Here is a 7,458-nt window from a genome sequence, read left to right on the forward strand (position 1 = left end):
TCTTTTGACGAAGAAAAATTAAATTATATACCAAACAGATTCTAAAATTAATGAAATTTCGTGGGAAAATAATATGTTACTGATTCATTTTACCATGAATTTGTAAAGATGTTTGGAGTTTATTTGGTATATTATTTAATATTTTCTTTGAAACTTATCAGATTTTAGGAGACTTTTTACTAACATCAGATCATCATTAAAATTCATAAAATTTTTACAGTAGTCTTATCTTCCATATTACTTGCTACTGTAAAATTTTCGTGTGATTTGGATCTGTTTTAATATGGGATGTAGTGTTAATTTATAATCTGGTCTGGAAATTGTAAAATCCGAAATTGGTAGTAAATAATTTCTAAAATTCATGAAAATCTCACTGCATGCTATTTTGATTCATATAGTATTTCTGTAGAAATTTCATAGAATTTAGAGTTATATTTCTACTAGTTTATGTGTTAATTGTGCAATCTGGACATTTAATGGTTTAATCAAGATTAAATGTGAATTTAATGTAAAAATATGCAAAACTCATCCTGTAAGCTACATACATTTTCATCTTGCTGCTGTAGAAATTTCAAATCATTTCGAATTTATTTGCAACAATTTCACTTGTAAAACCGCTCATATGCTTAAAATTGATAAAATCCATTGAAAATTCGAAATTAATTAAAAATCATTGTGAAAATTTCCAAAGAACCTTAAATTTTGTCACATGTTCACTCCTTAATCCATTGAAACAGAAATTTTAGGATCTTTAGATTTTCCTGGAAAAATGGCCAGTGCATCCATAATCGTATCCCAATTGCAACCGATCTTTGACAATTTGAATACTTAAGCTATAGCATGTTGTTGGCTCCGAGGTTACTGTCCACGGAAATCCTGAGATATGCCAGGCAATAAGATGTTATAACCTAAGTATTAAATTGCGCAAGGAAAGAACGCACGATTCCCTTCCTTGGATGCTATTCTGGGCCGAAATTGGTGAACCCTAGAACCATTGGTAATCCTCAAGTGTCCATAAATCGAAAATCCATGAAATCTGAAATTAATTAACTTCAAGAATTTGAATTGATTTGTCTCGAGTCTTTCGGAACCATTGGATTATGGTTTCCAATCTAAGAACCATTAGAGCCCAATTTAGGAACACTAGTGTTGTGTCGTGTCCTAAGTTTTAGGGAGTCCTAGAGTTAGGAGTCCAGCCTCATCACGGACGCTTGCTATGTATAGCAACCGTACCATAGGTCTAGTTACACTAGTCACCCAATCTTTCCTTAAGACAAGCCTAGTAAACTAGGATGTAGGCAAACCTGCATTAGTCTAAGGGACAACTTGCATTCAGATAAGAATCATATAGCATCTTAGATGAAATCCTAAGATAATAAAATCCTCAACTTGAATTAAATAATTCCTCTTAAAACTGTTGAAACAGTCAAATCCGTCTAAGTCGGTGTCCTAGTTGAGTTAGGCATATGTAGCTTAGCTTAGGTGCACCGAACTACGTCGACTCTGATCCCAGTGAGGCTTGGGTACGTAGGCAGCTTGGATGTCTGATGGCATACCACCCGCGAGTCGGCACCACAACAAATTGTGGTGTTTTGTATATTAATTTTCTTGTAAATGCTTAATCAAATCACTTAGGATTTTTCATGAAATTAGAATTTTAGGAGAACTTTCACCTAGATTGAATCCAGACAAATTAAGAAATCAAGATACACATTTAGGATTCACATTGCAATTAGATCATAGGATGCATGTCCCGTAGATAACATATTAACATAGAGTTGAATGAGCCATTTAAAATAAATTTAAAAGAGTTAGCTTTTGGAATCGAAGACCGATTATCGGGCAGGAATGGTGCATGTGGTGGATAAATCCCCATACCTTCCATTCTTGTAACCAGGTAGCGAGTCTAGATTTCTGGTTAATTACGGGTCCTAGATCCCACATCTAGGTGGCGACTCTGTCAGTCTCTTTTATGTGGAATTCGGATTGCCTTAGTGATCCCAAGTTCACATAAAAGACGAATCTAAATCAACACTAAGAAGCACACGCCAATCGCGTGGGTACTAGAGACCAAGAGAGTGCCTGGCGGCTCGCGCCCCACCCCTCTCGCGGGATCGTGTCCCACAGGTATTAAAGAAGGGAATATGGGACCTTAAATGGTGTAGAAGATAGGTCCCCATAGGGTGGCAATCAACTACACACCATGGTGTTGATGTTGCAAATCAGGGGTTTTCAGCTACCTATATGGGTTTAATAGTACCTAAAGGGGGCTCCTCAAGGGCATTAGAGGTTGGGTCTACATGTTATTAAATAAGGTTTCACATGGGGTAGAAGAAGTCCCATAGAGGGCCCATCAACTCCACAAGATGGTCATCACATTCTAAATCAGGGGTTTTCAGATACTTATATGGGGTTACTAGTACGAAAGGGTGATTGTGTGGGGCATTAGTGAGAAACTCCTTATGGTATTAAAGAAGAGAATATGGGACCCTAATTGGTGTAGAAGATATGTCCCCATAGGGTGGCAATCAACTACACACCATGGAGTTGATGTTGCAAATCAGGGGTTTTCAGCTACCTAAATGGGTTTAATAGTACCTAAAGGGGGCTCCTCAAGGGCATTAGAGGTTGGGTCTACATGTTATTAAATAAGGTTTTTCATGGGGTAGAAGAAGTCCCATAGAGGCCCCCCCATCAACTCCACAAGATGGGCATCACATTCTAAATTAGGGGTTTTCAGATACTTATATGGGGTTACTAGTACGAAAGGGTGATTGTGTGGGGCATTAGTGAGAAACTCCTTATGGTATTAAAGAAGAGAATATGGGACCCTAATTGGTGTAGAAGATATGTCCCCATAGGGTGGCAATCAACTACACACCATGGTGTTGATGCTGCAAATCAGGGGTTTTCAGCTACCTATATGGGTTTAATAGTACCTAAATGGGGCTCCTCAAGGGCATTAGAGGTTGGGTCTACATGTTATTAAATAAGGTTTTTCATGGGGTAGAAGAAGTCCCATAGAGGGCCCCCCATCAACTCCACAAGATGGGCATCACATTCTAAATTAGGGGTTTTCATATACTTATATGGGGTTACTAGTACGAAAGGGTGATTGTGTGGGGCATTAGTGGGAAACTCCTTATGGTATTAAAGAAGGGAATATGGGACCTTAAATGGTGCAGAAGATAGGTCCCCATAGGGTGGCAATCAACTACACACCATGGTGTTGATGTTGCACATCAGGGGTTTTCAGCTACCTATATGAGTTTAATAGTACCTAAAGGGGGCTCCTCAAGGGCATTAGAGGTTGAGTCTACATGTTATTAAATAAGGTTTCACATGGGGTAGAAAAAGTCCCATAGAGGGCCCATCAACTCCACAAGATGGGCATCACATTCTAAATCAGGGGTTTTCAGATACTTATATGGGGTTACTAGTACCAAAGGGTGATTGTGTGGGGCATTAGTGGGAAACTCCTTATGGTATTAAAGAAGAGAATATGGGATCCTAATTGGTGTAGAAGATAGGTCCTCATAGGGTGGCAATCAACTACACACCATGGTGTTGATGTTGCAAATCAGGGGTTTTCAGCTACCTATATGGGGTTAATAGTACCTAAAGGGAGCTCCTCAAGGGCATTAGAGGTTGGATCTACATGTTATTAAATAAGGTTTCACATGGGGTAGGAGAAGTCCCATAGAGAGCCCATCAACTCCACAAGATGGGCATCACATTCTAAATCAGGGGTTTTCAGATACTTATATGGGGTTACTAGTACCAAAGGGTGATAGTGTGGGGCATTAGAGGGAAACTCCTTATAGTATTAAAGAAGAGAATATGGGACCCTAAATGGTGTAGAAGATAGGTCCTCATAGGGTGCCAATGAACTACACACCATGGACCTCAAGTTGATTATTTGGGATTTTCAGGTACTTATATAGGGTTACCAGGTATATATATGGGGTTTTGGGGCTTCTCTAAGCCATTATTTGGGAGGGGAGGGGAGGGGGATGGGGGTCATCAAGAACCTAAATACACTACACTTTTGGGTCATACACTACACAAACCAAAAATAACACACTTTTCATTACTCTCTTCTTCTTCTTCCACCCACATACACTAAATAAAACAAACCGTAAATAACAAAAACAACATATTTCCATTGATATAAGCAAGAAAACAAAAAAAAACATAAGCTGAAATGTGCAAAATACTATAAATAAACCTCAAATAACATTGGAAAACAACCTAATCTTAATCCCCTACTATCTTCTTTTGCACGAGGAAGACATTCAATGTCTGACGTTCAACATCTTTTTCGCCAGTGGCCGGACGTGCAACGGCAAGAAACAGTGCTCAAAGCTCTAAAATGGGTTTAATGGGGAAGAAGATAAGTGGTAAAGGAAAGACAAAAAGATGAGGGAAACAGTGGGTTTTACGAAGAGGGTTTTAAAAAAAATGACAAAATGAAAAGAGACGAAGAGGGTTTTCGAAACTTCAAATGGGTTTAACGGAGGATGTTAGACCTGGCAAACGGGCGGGCCGGATTTGACTCGGCCCGTACGGGTCCGGGTCAAACGGGCCGGGTCAAAGTGACCCGAAAAATTCTACGGGTCATTGACATTGGACCCGCACCCGGCCCGTACGGGCCGGGTCGACCCGCGGGTCACCTGGATTTTTGACGTATTTTTTAAGAGTTTCTTTTATTTATTTAGGGATTTGCTAGCCACCTTCTCCTGGGCTATTTTTCGGCTTGTAGCCCCTCCTTTGCTGCAAAGATTGGGTGAAGTACGGTCTGGGGCAAAGGTGGCTAGCAATAAAGAGAATAAAGAGAAGTAATCATTAAGGATTTTTGAAAGATTCTCAGAATTTGTAAGTTTGAAATGAAAAATTACCGCAAAAAGGTCAAAAGTAAAAAAATTACATATAAAATATGACAATTACCGAGAAAACTACGGAAAAAAGTAAAACAATATGACAATTATAAGAAAAAACCGTCTTTTGCACTTTTCTACTGGCACCCGCGGGTCCACCCGACCCGGCCCACTTTTGACGGGCCGGGTGGACCCGCGGGTCAATTTCTAAAGGGTCACCAATAGGTGACCCGGACCCGTAAATTTACGGGCGGGCCGGGTGGACCCGTGGGTCCGGGTCACTTTTTGCCAGGTCTAGAGGACGTGCTCGCCGGACGTTTGTAGGCAAGGAATAGTGCTACAGTGGATTTAATGGGGAAGTAGATAAGTGGTAAAAAAAAGACAAAAATGGAAGAGGAGGGAAAAAGTAGCAGTCATGTCACCTGAAAATCTGAAAATAAAACAAATATTTTTAAAAAGTATAAAGCAAAAACGTGTCTTCATTGGAAGGGTATTTTCGTCCAAAGCAACTTTGAAACCCACGTTTTGACCCCCTTATGTCATTTTTGCTATAGCTAGACCCCTGTGTCATTATACGATTTATTTGACCCCCCTACGTCAAATCTTCTAATATATATATATATATATATATATATGAGAGAGAACATTTCCTACACACTTGTGTAGGTAAGTTACCTACAAACTAGCTTAAAATACAGTGGGGCCCCACATTGTTTGGGTGATCCAAACCATTCATTTGAATGGTCGTCACATAGATAGGGTGTCCACAAAAAATCAGATCCATAGGATCATCCCAACCATTCAAACTATGGAGGCAAAAAATGGACTAATTTGTGAAGGTTTATACACGCCCATTTTACCTCCATAAATCGTAGGGTTGGGATGATCCTATGGATCTGATTTTTTGTGGACACCCTATCTCTATGAGGACCATTCAAATGAATGGTTTGGATCACCCAAACAATGTGGGCCCCCGCTGTATTTTAAGCTAGTGTGTAAGTAACTTACTTACACAAGTGTGTAGGAAATGTTTTCTCTCTCTCTCTCTCTCTATATATATATATATATTTATATATATATATATATTAACAATAAATACATTGTGAGCTTGAAGCTCATATAGCTTATGTGGGCTTGAGGGCACAAACACATGGGTCCCACATTTTTTGTGGTGATCCAAATCATTCATTTACAAGATCCCATCATAAATAGGGTGTGTACAAAAAATCAGCTCCATTGGATCATCCTAACCCCTCCAAAAGCGGAGGGCAAAATGGGCAGATTTGTGGCAAACGGTGTCTGTCCATTTTGCCCTCCACTTTTGGATGGGTTAGGATGATCTTATGGAGCTGATTTTTTGTACACATCCTATCTATGTAAGGGCCTTTCAAATGAATGCTTTGGATCATCCTAACAATGTGGGCCCACATGTGTTAGGGCCCTCAAGCTCATATAAGCTATATGAGCTTCAAGCTCACAATCATTTTCCTCATTATAAAGGCCCTTACATAGATAGGACGTGTACAAAAAATCAGCTTCATAGGATCATCCTAACCCATCCAAATGTGGAGGGCAAAATGGACAGACACTGTTTGCCACAAATCTGCCCATTTTTTCCCTCCGCTTTTGGAAGGGTTAGGATTATCCAATGGATCTGATTTTTGGCACACACCCTATCTATGATGGGGCCTTGCAAATGAATGGTTTGGATCATCACAAAAAAATGTGAGACCCATGTGTTTGGGCCCTTATATGAGCTTCAAGCTCACAATCATTTTTCTCATATATATATATGAGCAAAGTGTAGCTACACATACGTGTAGCTAACTTAGCTACACCGACGCCTTAAAAGACAGTGGGCCCCTCATTGTTTCGGTGATGCAAACCATTCATTTGATGGGCCCTCACATAGATAGGGTGTGCCCAAAAAATCAGCTCCATAGCATCATCTCAACCCTACGATCTGTAGAGGCAAAAATGGATGTGTAAAAACCTTCACAAATCTGCCCATTTTTGCCTCTACAGTTTGAAGGGTTAGGATCATCCAATGGAGCTGATTTTTTGGGCACACCCTATCAATGTGGGGGCCTATCAAATGAATGGTTTGGATCACCCAAACAATGTGGGCCCACTGTATTTTAAGCCGTCGGTGTACCTAAGTTAGCTACGTGTAGCTTCACTTAATTCTCTCTCTCTCTCTATATATATACACACACACTTGTGGGGCAACCCGTGTATCGCACGGAACAACCCAAAAAGTGAATGATTCATGAAAAAAATGTGGTAAAAATATTGTAGAAGAAGAAAATGCAAGTAAACTAATCAAACAAAATTGCGACAATAAAGGTTTTAAAAAGAAAAATGCATTCATAAAAAGACGCAAGGTGGAAGCTAAGGGCAGAAACTAAGGGTTGAATTATTTTTCCAGATGTGAATTGTTTCTATGAAAAGTAACTATAGCCACATGTTTTGAATTCATGAATAATAGGAGAATTTCAAAATAAGGAAAAGAAAAATGGGACCAACCAGTGCAAGTCTCTTTAGCTAAAACCCTATGAAGATCATCCTGCAAACAAAACCT

The sequence above is a fragment of the Tasmannia lanceolata genome, unplaced genomic scaffold (genome assembly GCF_043159265.1).
Source record: "Tasmannia lanceolata isolate RefF3 unplaced genomic scaffold, GAP_Taslan_0.1 ptg000013l, whole genome shotgun sequence".
NCBI lineage: Eukaryota > Viridiplantae > Streptophyta > Magnoliopsida > Canellales > Winteraceae > Tasmannia > Tasmannia lanceolata.